Source organism: Mytilus edulis, chromosome 12 (genome assembly GCF_963676685.1).
Source record: "Mytilus edulis chromosome 12, xbMytEdul2.2, whole genome shotgun sequence".
Classification (NCBI taxonomy): domain Eukaryota; kingdom Metazoa; phylum Mollusca; class Bivalvia; order Mytilida; family Mytilidae; genus Mytilus; species Mytilus edulis.
Window position 1 is genome coordinate 78,995,878 of NC_092355.1, and position 18,810 is coordinate 79,014,687.

Below are 18,810 nucleotides of genomic sequence, written 5' to 3' on the forward strand. Positions count from 1 at the left end.
TTTTTAGTTTCGCTAAAATAAAACTCTTGCGGTTCTTTTGATCAGCTGAATCTGTATGTGTATTAAGATTTTTGATTTTGGAACTGGTTTTCAAATTGGTGCAAATCTGGGTCCAAAATTAAATTCTTCAACAAAAAACTGAATACATGGGATACTTGATCGGTATGTTACCGTTTATAAAATTTTAGATTTTAGGCCCTGTTTACAAATTATTTTACATTAAGGTCTGAAACTTTTCATTTTTCAGAAAGAAATTTAAATATATTCATTTTCTATAATTATGTTTTATATTAAAAGACCTTTATGATAAGAAAATACTATTGTAGATTGTTGTGAACATGGGCGTATCAGGGATGCATCTTATATTGGTACATGTGTTTTAAGTTTTAAGTTTTTTTTTTTATATATTGAGCGCCTGCTTTTTTAATCTTCCCCTTCGTATCCCCCCTCTATGAAAGTCCGCGATCTGCTACTGCATGTGTATATATATCATATGTTACACCTATAAATGTCCTTTGAGTACCTCATTCTGGAATATGAAAAGACAACTATTTAACATGTTTAAGTTAATATTTAACTAAGTGATCTAATTCATAGTAAACCAAATAGAAAAGCTGAACTTCATAATAAAACTTGTTAAGCCTCGTAAGATGTACATATAAATTTGTTTAAAACACACTTATAAACAAGTCTAACATGTAATTCAATCGTCTTTGTGTATCGCCCAATGAATTATTAGAAACACTATAGTGCTATTTCAATGGGTAGCTAACAAGGGTTAATCTATTTAAAGGTCTATCTAACAAAGAATACCTCACTTCCTTATTCATTGTACACGTAAATGTTCCATTGATTATACCATTTGAATGAACCAGTAAAGTGACTTAAACAAAAACATTCCCGAGTGAGACCTACCGAATAAGCCTTAATTCCACGTTTGCAACACGAAGCATGACATATGTTGAGAGGGATCTGCTTACCCTTCTTGAGCACCTGAGATGACCCCTAGTTGTTTGTGGTTTCGTCACGTGTTGCGCAGTTTTATGTTTTCTATGTTGTCAATTTGTTTTTGACTTATGAATGTCCTTCTAGAATCTTTCGACTGCATGACAACACCTACACTTAAAACAGCAAACAACTTTCGACACAAATCATTCGTCTTTTTCTGAAGTATAGTTAAACATTTTTTATGAATGATTATTAAAAAGTAAACAACATTGACATGACATAGTTTGCTCAGTAAAGAAACTAGAGGCTCTCAAGAGCCTGTATCGCTCACCTGATTCTACTTGGGTTTTTGAAATCATATAAAAAAATATAAAATTTGGCTAAAAGTGACAACACAACCTCATTTATAAGGAAAGGAACATGTTTAATTTCATTCAAAAGTCCCCCACTGGCGGCCATCTTGGATGACGGATCGGCTACAAAGTAACAACACTTGGTCAGCACCTCATAAGGAACATTCATGCCATGTTTGGTTTTATTCCATTCAGTGGTTCTCTAAAAGAAGTTATTTGTATGCATTTCCCATAGGGTCCTATGTTAAACTAAGTCCCCTGCTGGCGGCCATCTTGGATGATGGATCGGCTACAAAGTAACAACACTTGGTCAGCATCTCATAAGGAACATTCATGCAATGTTTGGTTTTATTCCATTCAGTGGTTCTCTAAAAAAGTCATTTGTATGCATTTCCCATAGGGTCCTATGTTAAACTAAGTCCCCCGCTGGCGGCAATCTTGGATAATGGATCGGCTACAAAGTAACAACACTTGGTCAGCACCACATTAGGAACATTCATGCCATGTTTGATTTCATTCCATTCAGTGGTTCTCTAAAAGAAGTCATTTGTATGCATTTCCCATAGGGTCCTATGTTAAACTAAGTCCCACGCTGGCGGTCATCTTGGATGATGGATCAGCTACAAAGTAACAACACTTAGTCAGCACCACATAAGGAACATTCATGCCATGTTTGGTTTCATTCCATTCAGTGGTTCACTAGAAGAAGTGATTTGCATGCATTTCCAATAGGGTCCTATGTTAAACTAAGTCCCCCGCTGGCGGCCATCTTGGATAATGGATCAGCTACAAAGTAACAACACTTGGTCAGCACTCCATAAGGAACATTCATGCTATGTTTGGTTTAATTCCATTTAGTGGTTCTCTAGAAGAAGTCATTTGTATGCATTTCCCATAGGGTCCTATGTTAAACTAAGTCCCCCGCTGGCGGCCATCTTGGATGATGGATCGGCTACAAAGTAACAACACTTGGTCAGCACCCCATAAGGAACATTCATGCTATGTTTGGTTTTATTCCATTCAGTGGTTCTCTAAAAGAAGTCATTTGTATGCATTTCCCATAGGGTCCTATGTTAAACTAAGTCCCCCGCTGGCGGCCATCTTGGATGATGGATCAGCAACAAAGTAACAACACTTGGTCAACACCTCATAAGGAACATTCATGCCATGTTTGGTTTCATTCCATTCAGTGATTCTCTAAAAGAAGTCATTTGTGTGCATTTCCCATAGGGTCCTATGTTAAACTAAGTCCCCCGCTGACGGCCATCTTGGATGATGGATCGGCTACAAAGTAACAACACTTGGTCAGCACCCCATAAGGAACATTCATGCTATGTTTGGTTTTATTCCATTTAGTGGTTCTCTAAAAGAAGTCATTTGTATGCATTTCCCATAGGGTCCTATGTTAAACTAAGTCCCCCGCTGGCGGCCATCTTGGATGATGGATCAGCAACAAAGTAACAACACTTGGTCAACACCTCATAAGGAACATTCATGCCATGTTTGGTTTCATTCCATTCAGTGGTTCTCTAAAAGAAGTCATTTGCATGCATTTCCCATAGGGTCCTATGTTAAACTATGTCCCCCGCTTGCGGCCATCTTGGATGATGGATCGGCTACAAAGTAACAACACTTGGTCAGCACTTCATAAGGAACATTCATGCCATGTTTGGTTTTATTCCATTCAGTGGTTCTCTAAAAGAAGTCATTTGTATGCATTTCCCATAGGGTCCTATGTTAAACTAAGTCCCCCGCTGGCGGCCATCTTGGATAATAGATCGGCTACAAAGTAACAACACTTGGTCAGTACCACATTAGGAACATTCATGCCATGTTTGATTTCATTCCATTCAGTAGTTCTCTAAAAGAAGTCATTTGTATGCATTTCCCATAGGGTCCTTTGTTAAACTAAGTCCCCCGCTGGCGGCCATCTTGGATGATGGATTGGCTACAAAGTAACAACACTTGGTCAGCACCTCATAAGGAACATTCATGCCATGTTTGGTTTCATTCCATTCAGTGGTTCTCTAGAAGAAGTTCAAAATGTAAAAAGTTAACGACGACGACGACGACGGACGACGACGGACGACGACGACGGACGACGGACGCCAAGTGGTGAGAAAAGCTCACTTGGCCCTTCGGGCCAGGTGAGCTAAAAATCAGCATCTATCTAGAGTACTATTTTTAGTAGCAGGCGCCTTCCGGAGTGTCATTGAACTTTTTTTTTTTGCCCCCTTCTTATTTGTTTGGTTTCTTTTAATTGTAACTATTTTTTTTGTGTTTTTCTGTGTTATACTTCCATACATTTTCTACAAACAACGTTTGTTTACGATTTATATTACTATCAATTGCTAGTTTATTGTCGACAGCGGTCACTAATAACTTATTTGTATAAGTATTGCCGATTGACGACCAAATGTCAGATTTTTTCGTCATTTTTTCTATGTGATCTTCATACTGCAAAGCAAATAATGTTTTGGAATGCAACATTTTTTGTTTTCCTTCAAGAAAACTGTTCACATGATCACATTTAGTACTATTACATTGGACAATTCAGAGTCATATTTTTATCTTAAAAGGGGTGGATGGTTTTTTTCTCAGGATATCAAAAGCCATTTCTTAGGCCCGATTGGCTTAAAATATATCTGAAGGGTGCCCATATTTGTTTCTGATGGGTCGTTTGTTGTCTTTATATGTAAAATTGAGGAAATGCACGAGAGAGAAGTTGAAGTTTGCCGGAATTTTTTTTCTTTGACAAGGTATAATCCCCCCTCCCGGCTTTTCATATATTAAATGGAATGTCCCATTACGAAATTGTTTCAATGCAGCATTTTTGTCTACCATATAAGACTATGGAGCAGTCAATATACAAGACTCAGGGCGGATATATTTCAAACGAGGGGGCGGCTTTATTTCAGAAAACGGAATCTATCTACTACCGATGAGCGAAAACAGACCTTTTCGCTATTTAGGAATCTGCGACACTTCAGTAAACTATTGACGTAATACAACAATCCCTTTTCCTTTGTGACGTCAGACATTTTCAATTGTGACATCATTTTTTTTTTTCGAGAATCAAAGGCTATGTGATGTCTCGTAATGACGGACAAAAAGCATTGTACGACTTTGCCCCTCTGCAGAGCTATAGAAAAACAGTACATTAACGGGTGTTACACGGACTCTTTTTATACGATACACGGACTCTTTTTAGTTGTTACACGGACACTTTTTATGAATAGAATCAATCGTGCGTGATTAGTGAGTTCATGGGCACTTTAACTTTCAATTAGATTTTAACTTTTTGGTTCACCAACTTATTTCCTGTCCTTTTATTCACGGAACAAAATATTTACGTTAGCATCAAAAGAATTATCATGGTCAAGCAGATGACAAATTAATGTTTTGCATGATTCCCGATTTTCCAAATACCGTTAATAGTGCTCATTGGCGGATCCAGGAGGGGGGGGGGGTCAATGCATTTGAATGGGGACATATAGTTTGAACCCGCCTTTGTCCTGGGTTGGAACCCCCCTTTTTGAAATGGGTGGATTCGCCCCTGGCTCTTATTTAAACAAAAACATTTGGGTGATGGCGTTGAAAAGTAAATAGTTAATATACTAAAAAAAAACATACCGCCCCCTTTATGTAGCAAAGACGTTACGCATGATATTGGTGTCACTTTTGGTAACGTTTTTAAACGCATTGTTTTTGTGAATAAAAGGAGGTAAGGCTTTACACCATGTTCTCTGTGGAACAAAAGAAATTATGAGGTATACGTAGTGTGTTCTATGAACGAAAAAAGATGTTGGATATTCAGTAAATGGGCATAAAGATTTGTCGCCTACGATTTGTTATTATATATTTCATGTAAATTATTCAGAGACTATTTCGTGTTGGGGGTTTTAATCAAAACTGGTGCCAATAGAAGCAGAACTTTCATCGTTTTTTTGGTAAATTATTTGTTGTGAAGCGTTAATTATCAATTTCCGATGATACACACAAAATTGATTTTCATCCTAAAATTTGCTTTATATTCCAACTATCTTAATTTGAAATAAAAGTGACTAAAGAAAAATTATGACCAAATAAACAAAAATGTATTCTGCGTCCTTCCACACATGGTTGGTAAATGCCTTCAAAATGTATAGTTTTGCATCAAATTCTAATGATTTTTTTATTAGCTGACCGATTTATTTGTATGTTCAGAAAGCCAGGACTATCAAAAATATATGTATGTGAGCATGTAGCTACATGTATAATGATCAATAAAATGTACGTCACACCAATATTCACGGTATCACAATCAGAGTTATTTTTTTATATAGTTTTGTAGAGTTTTGTCTAACTTTTGAAAATGTTAAATGGAAGACTAGTATGCAATTTTGAACTTAAACTTTTACGAATACTATACTTTTAATGAATTATTCTGTTCTTTTTAATACAATTCTATTGGTTATTAAAGAACAGATTTAGCGTAATGTGGTTTTATCGTTTTTTCTCTCTCGATTTGCTTGAAAGTAAAAGCTTTATAGTTTATACTAAACATGAAATAGATCAACACGAAACAGTAATTGCTTTTTTGTTTCCTTAAATAGTAAATGAATGTGAAAATAACGAAAACAGCTCTTGTTTTCAAAACTATTAATAAACATTAAGTATAGGAACATAGGTTTAGTTATAGCTATAAAATCACTGACAGCAACTTCCGAAGCAAGGTTGTCGGCTCTCCGGACATTCCCGAAGTCCGGCGTTTATTTTATTTGCAGAGGAGGCCGCAGTGCACTCGATGTTGACACCTAGTAATCAGTGTAAATATACTTCTTAGATCGCTCGGAAAACAATGCCTCGGAAATTCTTTAAATAGTAGAAATTAACCAAAGAATTTAACTATTACAGATCACAGTACGGCTCTCAACAATGAGCAAACTTGATTCCGCACAGTAAGCTAAAAAAAGGCCCCGAAATAAAATAAGGTAAAACCATTCAAACGAGAAAAGTAACGGCCTGATTTAAATTCATAACAATCAACGGGGAAAAAAGATATACAGCAACAAACGACAGCCACTGAATTTACAGGCTACTGACTTGGGACTGGCACATACAGAATGTAGCGATAAACATGTTTGCTGGCGCCAAACCCTCCCCTTACCTGAAAGTGAAACAGTACAACACATACCCTCGCACATTCAAAACTAGTATCATTTTCTTCTTTAATTTAATTCAATGTGTCTCAAGTCGGATATTTTCTTGTCAAATAGATAAGTCGACTTTGCAATGATTTAGGTTTCATTTGTAGTTACTTAGATCGATAATGAGACAATTAGGCAAGTAGGGGGCAGAGTTTGGTGTTGTCTCACAAAATTTGTTTATTCGTTCAACTCGTAAAATATTGCTGTTTGATTTTAAAAAAAAAACCCATAACGAACAAAAAGACTTGACCGATGTTTACTGGGTATGTACCGTAAGACGATACATATACGTGTACTTATTTTAATTAAGAAACGTGAAATAAAATATATGGCATCGTATAGAATGTATCATTTATAATGATTTTTTTTTTGTAATTTAAATGTCATTTGTTGCAGATATATATAAAAAAATAATCTCCGAATTTGATTTATTGCTATTGTGCCGAAGTTTGCGTTAATTCCTAAAACGATCAATATTCTAATTGATACGAATATTATTCAAGATATATCTAAATTTCCTGTTTGGTCTCCGGAAGATTTGTGTAAATATGTCTAATATTTGTTGTTGAGTTGCTGTCTGATTGAAATATACTCAAATCAGATTTTATTGAAATATTATGGTATATTTAAATGAGAAACGCATTTCAACGAGGTGAAATCAAATATAAATTATAAATTCATATTTTATATATACTCTCTAAGTAAAATAAATACGTTACAAAAACACATTAACGTACCAAGTGAACGTCAAAAACGTCAAATTAGCGATGCTGTGACATATTGGTAGACCACCATGCGACCTCTTCATTTTGATGATTTTTAGATTTCTCTTTACTTTATACATGTTATATACATCAACATGTTCCTTTTGCAAAGGAATTTGACTTTATAGTGATGTTTTTCGAAACACTTATGTTGTTTTTACTTTTTTTTACGATAAGTAACAACTTGTCCTTAATAATTCTAAGAAAAAATGAAAACGCTTTCATTGTGACATTTTGGTAGACACTCTTTCAACGCATCGATATTCGATACTAATCGATAAAGATATTATTTTAAGCAAAGAATATTTTCTTTTGTGTTTGGAATTTATCATGCTGGCTTCATTTCTCCGATCTTTTATGCAAAACACATTATTTTTCGGTGTTTTCTATAACCAACACCGGAATTTCTAACGTAAAACGTTGGTGAAAATTGTTAGTGACGGGAAACCTTTGAGGTTAATATTAATATACTAAATTATTTTTGTTTGTTTTAATGCTATAAATGAGATTACTGTCCGAATAAATGCCGTTCAAATGTAATAGATTAGGAGGCATGTTATATTTCATGACTTGATGAACAATTTTGCATATTTTTAATCAATATTGATAATTTCTTTATAGAACAAGTTTTTTTTAAACATTATTGTGCCAGTGTACTTTGGGCTAGATTTTTGGTAATGATGTCGAAGTTTTCAATGGTTTGCTCATTTATACATTGGATTTCTTTGCTTTCGTAGAATTTTCAAAATTTGTTTTACAAAAGGATATGCGCAATCATAAATTTGAGAATATAATCTTCTCGCTATAAAAACATTTTAAACGGTTGTGTCGTAAGGGAGTTATATTTCTCCTTGGTGTCTACAGTCAAAATTGACTTCTTTCAAGACCTACTCGGTCCACAAATTGCGTTATTTATGTTTTAAACACATGTCACCCCAAAGCCCTAACGCTCTTCTTCCCAATGGTGTAGCAATATTATATATTATAAAGGTATATAATATATAATATTGCTACACCATTGGGAAGAAGAGCGTTAGGGCTTTGGGTTGACATGTGTTTAAATACTAACTCACCAATACACGATTGATCCTATATAAAACAAAAAGTGTTCATGTAATACACGTCCAAATAAACAGGAAATCTACAAGAAAATCATTCAACTTATGTCATCAATTTTAGGCGGTAGGCTGCGATTGGATCATATAGTAACACGTGTTTAATCCCGATCAACACTTGCAGATCAGAGACGAGCATGAATTTAAAGAAACAACAAAGTATATGCCTGAATATATATAATATTAAGACAAAATCCATTTTTTTCATAAACATTTCATTCACTAATGAAGTAGGAAATTCATTCTTTTGATACCGTTATATTGCAAGTTATATCAGTGGCAGATCTAGGTCTAAATCCAGGACAAAACAGGGGGGGGGGGGGGGGGGGTCCAACTTTATGTCCACATAATGCATTTGAATGCATTGATCGTCAAAAAAAGGGTTGGTCCAACCCCTGGGACCCCCAACACTGCATATTAAATTCATGTATTTTGCAACAAATGCGCGATTTTTACGATTTTTTTTTAAAGGTAGAATGGGAGGATGGAATGGCACATCCTGCATTTTTTCATCAAAAATAAAGATCACAGCCTGTTTATTTTAAATGAATTAGCCCCTCCTCGTTTTCTGTTTTATTCATACAAATCAAACGTTATCTTACTTATCACTAAAAAATTTCTTAAATATATTACTTTTTTACAAAGTTGCATTTTAAAAAGTCTTAAATGTGTACAACATTTATCTTTTACTTGAAATGGTTCTTTTTTTTTTATCAAATTATTAGATTCCTGATTTTTTTTCTTTAAAAAAAAATCTCGGTTGAAGGGAAATGGAAATAAAATGTGTTTACATTATAACTTACATTTACTGCTTTATGGCTATCTATGAGTTTCTCAAATGTTTAGTATTGCTAAAAGTATTATTACTTTCTTGAAACGTCGTACAAGTCAGATAAAAAACAAAAGAAACAGGCCGGTTACAACCAGCAGAATAGTTTTCTGCACTTGTAGTCAGGTCAAGGTCAGCCTCGGACCTTGACCCGACTACTCGTGCAGAAAAAACTATCCGGCAACGGTTGTTACCGGCCTGCTTTGTTACCTTTGTATTTTATCTAATACATAATGGAGGCCCCTCAGGGGGTGTCCAAGTAATTACATAATCACAATTTTTGTTACCGCAATATGAATCGCATATAATCAAAAACTCCATGAGGAGTCTCATTTTATAAGGTATATTTAGAGCGGAATGTTTTTTTAACGTTTTTATATTCATATAAGTCGTGATAACAATGAGAAACTGTTATGACGATCAAAGTGTAGCGTACGCCCTCTACGTACCCCTGGATCAACATGTACGACTGCAACCTGTCTTACTTACTAAAAAATCCTAACAGAAAAATTTCCGGAAAAAGTCCTGAAATGAGTTGTATATTATGCATAGTAGTTACTAGCCTGGGATCCGGCCCAATCTAGCTGCGCGTCGTACTGACGAGATTAGCCAGGACCCCAGGCTAGATAGTTACCCGCTCCCTGTCAAAGTATGTTTCCTGACGATTGTGAAAGAAATGGTAAGAATAAACGGTTATTGTCAAACATACTCAAAGATATATCAAATATGTTGTGAATATACAAAGAAGTATGTTAAAACTGGGAACAGTATATCTAATATATATGTTCCTGGTTAAAATAAGACGTGCAAGTTGAAATGCTGGTCCCAGCTGATGCAGTCACGGGTGGTCGGTATTGGGATCGTTCGCCCTGATTACATGTTCGCCCTAGATTCGTTCGCACTGAGTTTGTTCGCCCTGATAGTCCGTTCGCCCTGGGTTCGTTCGCCCTATATTCATTTATGATATGTATATATGTTACATCAATGAAAGAAACAGATATATATTAAAATTTATGTATATCTATTAAAAGTTAAATAAAGAATATTTGCCAAATTTAAATTAAGTAGCAGTCTGGCTAAGAATCATGCAAAATGATGAAATAGTGATACACACTGTATCACAGAAATCCACAATACTTTTTGTGTTGAAAGATATTGTGAAGTAAGAGCTAAATTTGTAATATTAAACCATTGAACACAGTATATTTTTCTGGGTGCTTTATTGAATATTGGATAAATATGAACTTTCCCCACTTATTGCAGTGTAAGAATTTCACTATTTTCTCCTAAGACCGGATGTTTTAAGGAAAATGTTTATATGCAACCTAAAGAGGATAATTTTCTTTAAAAAATATCAAAAAATAAAATATGTAGCCTAGTCCTGATTTTGAGTAAATTTGATTTCTTTTTTATTCAAAATGGTCTAAGGGAGATAACTCCTTCCAAGAAACATAACTTTCTCTTACATAACAACAGTTGCCATGTGACTGAAAAACATCCAAAGGCGTTATTTTAATAGAATTAAACATAGCTATGCCATTTTCTATCTTTTTTATGAAAATACAGAGTGGTTCCTATTTAATTAAAACGAATAAATAGTATAAAGACTATATTTTCTTAATTCACCCCTGAACTGCAATGTTTACAATTACTCATTTCCTGTTTGCAGAGATTTTTCATCTGCTGTGTTTTGTTAGATATTACACAGTTTTATTCCGTTTTTACTGTTACGGGAGTCCATATCTTCTTTAAGAAGATACTATGCATGATGTGGAAATATTTTAGAACATTTTTAGACAAAGCTAGGCGAGTCCTTTCACAACTTTTCCAGTGGCATGTCATGAACAATGCCTTGTTGATGTGTATATATACCATGCTACCGAGTCCGATGCCAGTAAAGAAGCTTGAGAAGTCCTGTTGTTGAAGTTTTCAATTTATCAGGACTGTATCATGATCAAAGACATCCCAACGAAGACCAGCTAGACAGACAATTATAAGACTGCAACTCATACATTGAATAGAAGCACCAAGATTACATAGACAATATAATTCATTGTCAATGTCCATGACTGCATGAGCAAAAAATGAAGCATGACATAACTTGATATAAACTTCTAAGGACATTTTTGTATGTGTGGCTTTTCACTTGACTGTCTTATGACTGTGTGGCACAGTGTCCTGTTTATTGGAATAAATCAAAGAAAACAGTGTACATGGTGTATGTACCCTCTATCCACTGTGAAAAGGAAGAGCAATAACAGGAGTATCCAGGCATGACCAAAACAGAAAGATCCCTAGACCATGGAGTAATAGTAAGTAATAGTAATACTAAATAAATTTAATTTAAATAATCTTTTTTTATGGAGGATAGATTTATATTGAGACAATGAATTCAAATGATATTAGAGTGCAGTAAAGTGTCTTATAATAATGATGTAACTTATTGTTACCTACAGTGAACTAAAACAAATGTTTTATACACTGTAAATCATTACCCAACCCCTCCACTTTCTATGTTTCATCTCAAAACAAGTACTAGTAACTACATGTACCTCTTAAAACTTTGTGGGAGTTGACCAGCACCATGATCACACACAAAAAAGGTAAATTGGCAAAATGTGACTAAAATGCATGTACATGTATATGATTTACAATGATTTAGCCTGACTTTGTAAATGGGGTATAGCCTAATAATCTTATAATTGACAAAACCTCACTCATCTCCAAACTATATTTCAGACCATACATGCCATGATACATGTATAATACAATAAAATGTAAAGTAACAGTTACTTGCATTTATTCTAAAGAAATAGCTACAATGTAGGTATAAAATGTACATGTAATGAACTACATGTTTTTCTACAGCATGGATAAGCTATAATTGATCAAATAATTTTTTAAGAAAAATATATCAGTTATCAGTGACATGAACAATAAATGTGTACATGTATATGTACATTACATGTATAATCTTTTCAAAGAGTCAAAGTTTTAAATCATTTTCTTGAAGGTTTTGAATATTTGGGTTACCCTTTCTGACAACAACATGCATGACATGTATTGAAATGTATCAAATGCCCCTCATCCAACTTTTCCTTTTTAAATAAATGTAAACAAACAAATAAAATAGCTACAATGGTACCTTCTACCCCTTTTGAAAAAATATTTAAATAAAGTGAGGTGTTTATTCTGTAACAGTGCTACAGGTCTGATAATATCTAATAATGTACATCATTTGTACATGGATATAAAATTCAGAACCTGTCATTCAATTAAAAAAATAAACTGCTACCCATCTAACATAGCAACAAAATTGATGCTTTTTTTAAGAGTTGTGGAAAAGAAAAAAATCTGGCTAATTTAAATTACCTTTTTGTTGCGAGAGATTTACAACTGTTTGATTGAAATTTTATTAAATTTGTACCATGACCACTCAAATGACATTTTTTTAATGACTAAATACTAAAAACCACCTCCCCATATGTCATGTATGTTATAAATTCTATTAATTGTTATGTAATAAATGTTATAATTACAAATTATTGTATAAACAGATTGAAGATCATCCTGATCTTCTAGCATTGTTCAACAAAATGAAAACTTGTATCTTCTATGTTATACATGTACTGATCATGATGTACATGTACATGTAAATTATGTTCAACATTTTATGTCTTCTTTTTTAGGTATTTCTAATTACCAGTGTTACTCACAGTCTACCAAGAAAACTAGTACTGAATAAGGTAAGTGATATTTTATTAATAAATAAATATTAAATGGATTATAAAACTGATGGTCAATTTTTCAGCAATTCATGTGTACATGTACCTACAATGTCATGAATGTATACAGTGAAATTGTTTCATTAAAGCATATACATTTATCTTGATATTTTAAAAAAATAACTGGTTTATACAATTGTACATCATGTACATTGTTCATGTTTGCAATGAACTTTAAAAAAGCATGTTAGGAATTTTGTAATGTAAAATATTGTACATCCACCCTTGGATTTCAAGCATCACTTGATTTTCTCAACTTTCTCTCTAAAGTTGGAAATTGTATGTATATACATGTATGTATGAGATTGAGAGCAGTTAATAAATTTCTTCAGTTTTCATTAGGTAACATCTTTGCTAACCAAGGTTTCTGATCTACTACTCTTTACATTTGATCAAGCTATATTTGTTTTCCCATTCATGATTACTTTCATATATCTTAAAGGGGAGTTACATAAATACATTATGCACTGACTTTATTCTTTTATATTAGGAAATTCTGTCTTTCATTTCAGGTTTCACACACACACAATGGTGGTTCATGTGAAAGGAAGAAGTGATTTGTTGGAGAAAGTTCTTGCTTGTCTTTATCTATATATAAATGATGTACATTTTACAGTACACAGAACATTGAGGGATTGATTGAACGAAGCTTAAGAACACAGAACAGGAATATATTCTTATATATACAAAGCAAATATTACAAAAAAAATATGAAGCTGAAAGTTTACTTGTCTGATATTTGAATATGATATATATATATATAAATATATAATGTTAAATGTTTAAAGATTTTTGCTCACATTGTTTTGAAATATATCAAAATATTAACTTTATAAATGATAATAAATCTTTTGAGAAGACATATTTTCATTTCCTCTTGTTTTGAATATTAATCTTTTGTACATGACTTTTGTATATTGCAATGGGATTTAAGAAAAGTCAATTACAATACCAGCTGTTAGCTATAGCTAATGTACTTGTCTGTTTCTTACCTCCCCAAATAAATGACCAAAGGTGCTATTGTCACCATTTGGCATTTGCTGTTATTTCAATATTAAAAAAGAAGATGTGGTATGATTGCCAATGAGACAACTATCCGCAAAAGACCAAAATGACACAAACATGTGACTAACGGAAACTTCGTAACATGAGGCATCCATATACAAAGAATGAAGCATCCAGGTCTCCCATCTTCTAAAATATAAAGCTTTTAAGAAGTGAGCGAACACCGCCGCCACCCCTGTTGCCGCCGGATCACTATCCCTATGTCGAGCTTTCTGCGAAGGCTCAACAAAAAATGAATGAAAAACAAATATATATTTTTCACATAAACAAACGACAACCACTGATTTACAGGCTCCTGACTTGGGACAGGCACATACATAAATAATGTGGCAGGGTTAAACATGTAAGCGGGTTCCCAACCCTCCCCCTAACCTGGGACAGTGGTATAACAGTACAACATAAGAACGAACTATAAAAATCAGTTGAAAAAGGCTTAACTCATCAGATAGACATAAATACAAGTAGACGTGGTCGGGTACTTATACATCCAGACACAAAAAGACACAATCAATAGATCTGAGAGTACTTGCAGTTATATGACAGCTTGTTCAAAGCCACTAACAACTAATAAAAAATCAAGTCTATATGAAAGAAAGGAGATGTGGGTTGTAATGTATAAGTCAATGAAACAGAAAACAAACAACACAAGCACATCTATTATGAAACAACAAAGCCAATTGAGAAAGGCAATGGTTTGAATAGATTAGTGGTACATGTATTTGGTTTAATAAAAAAAAATGTGGCTCCCTTTTAACAATGTTTATATTCCCAACAACCTTAATACTGATAACTCATCAGTTTTACAAGGTATCAAGAACATGAAGAAGGTATGATGAAAAGAAAAAGAGGTAATTCTAACAACTAAAGTATACACTAGGGAGACAGCAACTCAACAACACAAATATATCAGTCAGTACACTTACAGTACACATCCAACATCCAATGCATCTAGTGTACAGACGTCTTAAACAATCAGGAAAAAACACAAGCTTGTGCAATGCTAAAATATAGGTATCGACATTGTTTTGAAGTTTCAGATCTAACAATAAGTAATGTTTTTGTTAGTTTTTTGTGTCAAATATTAAGCTACATTGTAATCTGACCCAAACAGCATGAATAAACTTCTGTCTAAACATCAAAATTTACCTCATGTTTTGTGCATTTTTCAAAAGTCACACCCATGGCAAGATGCTCTAAATGTTGTCCATACGTTTGTAAATCGGTCTTCTGTTAGTCTTCCTTATGACCATGATTACTCTAATAATAATTTCCTCGCTACTTAACAGAATTGTATATTTGGTCAGTATCTTAAGTGTTATGAGTTGAAATATATGTTATGAAAAAAAAAGAAGATGTCATTGTGGTATGAGACACCTCACCTCTAGAGACCTAAGGTATTAGAAGGTGTATAATTTTGAGATTTGTCCGGTACTTACTTACATCCATCTCCAGCTGGTACAAGACAGAATATTTGAAAATTTTAAAGTAGCAGCAAATATTAGTACTAAATAATGTTTGCTAGGAGTCAGAAAAATACTTTGGTCTAGGTACTTTTCTTCTTGTGGAGTCTTACAACTTGTCAGCCTGCACATATTGCAGTTTAAAAAAAGACTAAATGTCGTTTTTTATCATTCATATTTCATTAAAATTAATGGTCAGAAACACGCATGAAATATTTGCAACTGGATGTTCTAAAAAGTAACAATCAGAAACAGATAATCATGCTGTGTTGGGTAGATGGCGTATACCATGGAAAATAAATATGTGTATGCCCCCGCAACTGGACGTTGGGGGGGGGGGCATATTGTTTTACCCATGTTCGTCCCTTTATGGGTACATAGTTATTCAGCTTAACTCCTCCTAAAGTTTGAAATCTAGAAAGTTTTCACTTTGCTATCTGTTTGTACATATATTGAAGATGTGAATGTCGTCAGGGTTTGATTTTTATTCTTTTGGGAGATGCCAGCGGGAGTTTAACTTTTGTCATTTTTAGGGTATAAGGGGTTAAATGTTAAATTTATTTTTAGAGTAACACTTTTGCATCTGTGGGGGCATCAATTACGTCTCCCAGACACAATAATATCTCAAAGAAAGTCATAAATTGACTATGCCATAATATAGTTACCGCTTACCGGTATGCAACATTTATTCCGCTTTCTGAATTAGACCCCCCTTTTTTTGGAGGGCGGGGGATTTAGGATCTGCCCCTTCTCTTTTTACATGATACAGATATCATTCAAAGAGAATGTTGGGTCAAACCTAGCTATATAGCAAGCATAAGCTAACCTGCCACTTGTATGACAATTGGTTATCTTTCCATTTTGTATTAAAAACAATGATGCTTCTGACACGTCCAAGTACTGATGAATTTAAGTTATTTCAGGGAAGTCCCCCCCCCCCCCCCCCCCCCCGTGGCAATTGATTCTTAAGATGTAAAGACATGCTCTTTCTCAATTTATCTATTAAGAAAAGGTTGTTTTAAATAAGTGTAGCCACATAAATTTGTACCATTTTACTAAGTTAAGTGTCTTCATGAACCTGAAAATCAACTTCTGAAAAAACCGGATCGTATTTACCTTAAAAAGTCCATATTCACAAAAATTATATATGCTTTTGCTTCAGAATTCAACAGACTATCTTTTAAAATGGTTTAAAAACATTATTCACATTTAACTAGCAGTAAAAAGGAAATAAGGTTATCTACAGAAACGGTATTTATATAATTTTTGAGAAAAAAGTGCATAAATATTGAAAAAAACGTGACGACATGATCAACATTTTTATGAAAATTCTGTACTAGGCTACATATTTTTATTTTTGATATGTTTTAGACAAGAGTCAACTGAAATAGAATGATCAAACAAATCACTTCTATCATCAGGGTCTAGGGAGATAATAGAGTTTGAAAATTTCGAATTTTTGACAATTTTCCAACTTGAAAAAATTTGTTAATTTGGTTGTCATGGTAACCAAGTTTCCCTTCTTGCATCCATCTTTTCAAATGTATCCTATTTAAGTTGAACATTATAGATTGAAGGATCTGGTATATACTTGTTTTACAGGTCATCAGTATTGCACTTTTTCCAATTAGAAAAAATATACAAATTTTGGGTATTTAAGGCCATTCAACACCTTGTTGCTAGGAACAGCCGTTTCCATAGCAACAGGTTGATTTTTTGTGGTCAAATTGTCATTTATTTTATTTTTGCCTCAAGTTGAATCAATTAAACTATAGCAGATGGATATCCTTCACTATGGATGTATCACCCTTTGCATGATTCTTAGCTGGACTGCTACTTAATTAAATAACTTTCTTGGCTGCATTGTTACACTTTATTTTATAATTACTTTTAATTACTGTTGTCTGTTGATTGAATTTTGATTGGTGATTAGGTGTCATTTGAAACCTTTGATACATTTGTATCACTGATTGTTATATAAATTGTCTTTGATGGATTAATAATGAGAATAACATTTTTCTCAAATAAAATAGTCAGCTTGGATGGGTAAAATTCAGTTTGAAATATAAAAATAAAAAAAAGGATGGGTAAAAACCCTGATGACAAGTGATCAATGTACAGCAGTGTGACTGTGTTTTTGGTGTTTGTTTCACTTATAGTAATTCTATTTAGTGCTTTTAAATATTCGTTTAGGAAATAAATGTGTGCGAAGTACAGTTCGGAATTGATCTTGTTATAACTGTTACTGAATATTTTTAAATTGTTAAAATGTATCAAGAAAGTTAAATATATTAATAACTTAGTCATGTTAGTCTTTAGTTGTTTTATGTCAAATACTTTGTAGTCTTTGAACTCACAGAAATGTACTGAAACTTATAACTTAGTATAGCAGCTAGCTTTAGACAAGTTAACATGATACATCGTAAATATTCAGCGAAATTGTAGACTGACTTCAACACATTCAATTATATACACACAACGCAACACTGTACTAAAAAATAAAATCAGGGCAACGGACTCGGGGCAAACAGGTATTAGGCCGAACAGAAACTAGGGCGAACAGAAACTAGGGCGAACCAGAATCAGGGCGGATGGACCCGGATTCCGGGTGGTCCTAGTTCCCAACAACAATAGAATATACACATGTAATACTAAATAGTCATAGTTTACAAGCAGAGGCGGATCCACTGACTGCCTAAGAGGGGGCCTGCTTCCAGTCATGCTTCAGTAGGGATTTCCTATGTAACCAAGGTTTTCCCACAAAGAGGGGGAGGGTTTACCCCATGCGTCCTCAAATATTCACTGGTTAAAGTTTTTGAAATTTTAATAACTTTATTAAACTATCCTGGATTTCTACCAAACTTTGACAGAAGCTTGTTTATGATCATAAGATAGTATCCAGAAGTAAATTTTGTAAAAATAAAATTCCATTTTTTCCGTATTTTACTTTTAAATGGACTTAAATTTTCTGCCAGGAAACAACACATTCACTTTAAGCTTTTTAAAATTGAACTTTCTTATACTAGTTTGGATTTGTACCAAACTTGAACAGAAGCTTGTTTATGATCAAAAGCTAGTATCTAGAAGGAAATTTAGTTTTCTTCCAGTTGACATTACATTTAGTCTGCAGTTTAAAGTTTTTAAACAGTATTAGATTCATAAACTATCCTGGATTTTTACCAAACTTGGACAGAAGCTTCTTACAATTTTAAGATAATATCAAGAGGAATGTTTTATTGATTTATTTCCTCATTATTGTTGAGCCTGCAATTAACAGAAAGAGTAGGCGAGACACTGGGTTC

General features: G+C 33.7%; 1 long non-coding RNA gene across 1 annotated transcript; it reads left to right on the plus strand.

Annotated features, from left to right (window-relative positions):
• The first annotated feature begins 10,668 nt into the window (after positions 1 to 10,668).
• On the plus strand, positions 10,669 to 13,790 carry LOC139498134 (uncharacterized). Its single transcript, XR_011657824.1, has 3 exons — positions 10,669 to 11,510; positions 12,888 to 12,944; positions 13,496 to 13,790. It is a non-coding gene; the product is annotated as an uncharacterized lncRNA (long non-coding RNA).
• Positions 13,791 to 18,810: the final 5,020 nt, after the last annotated feature.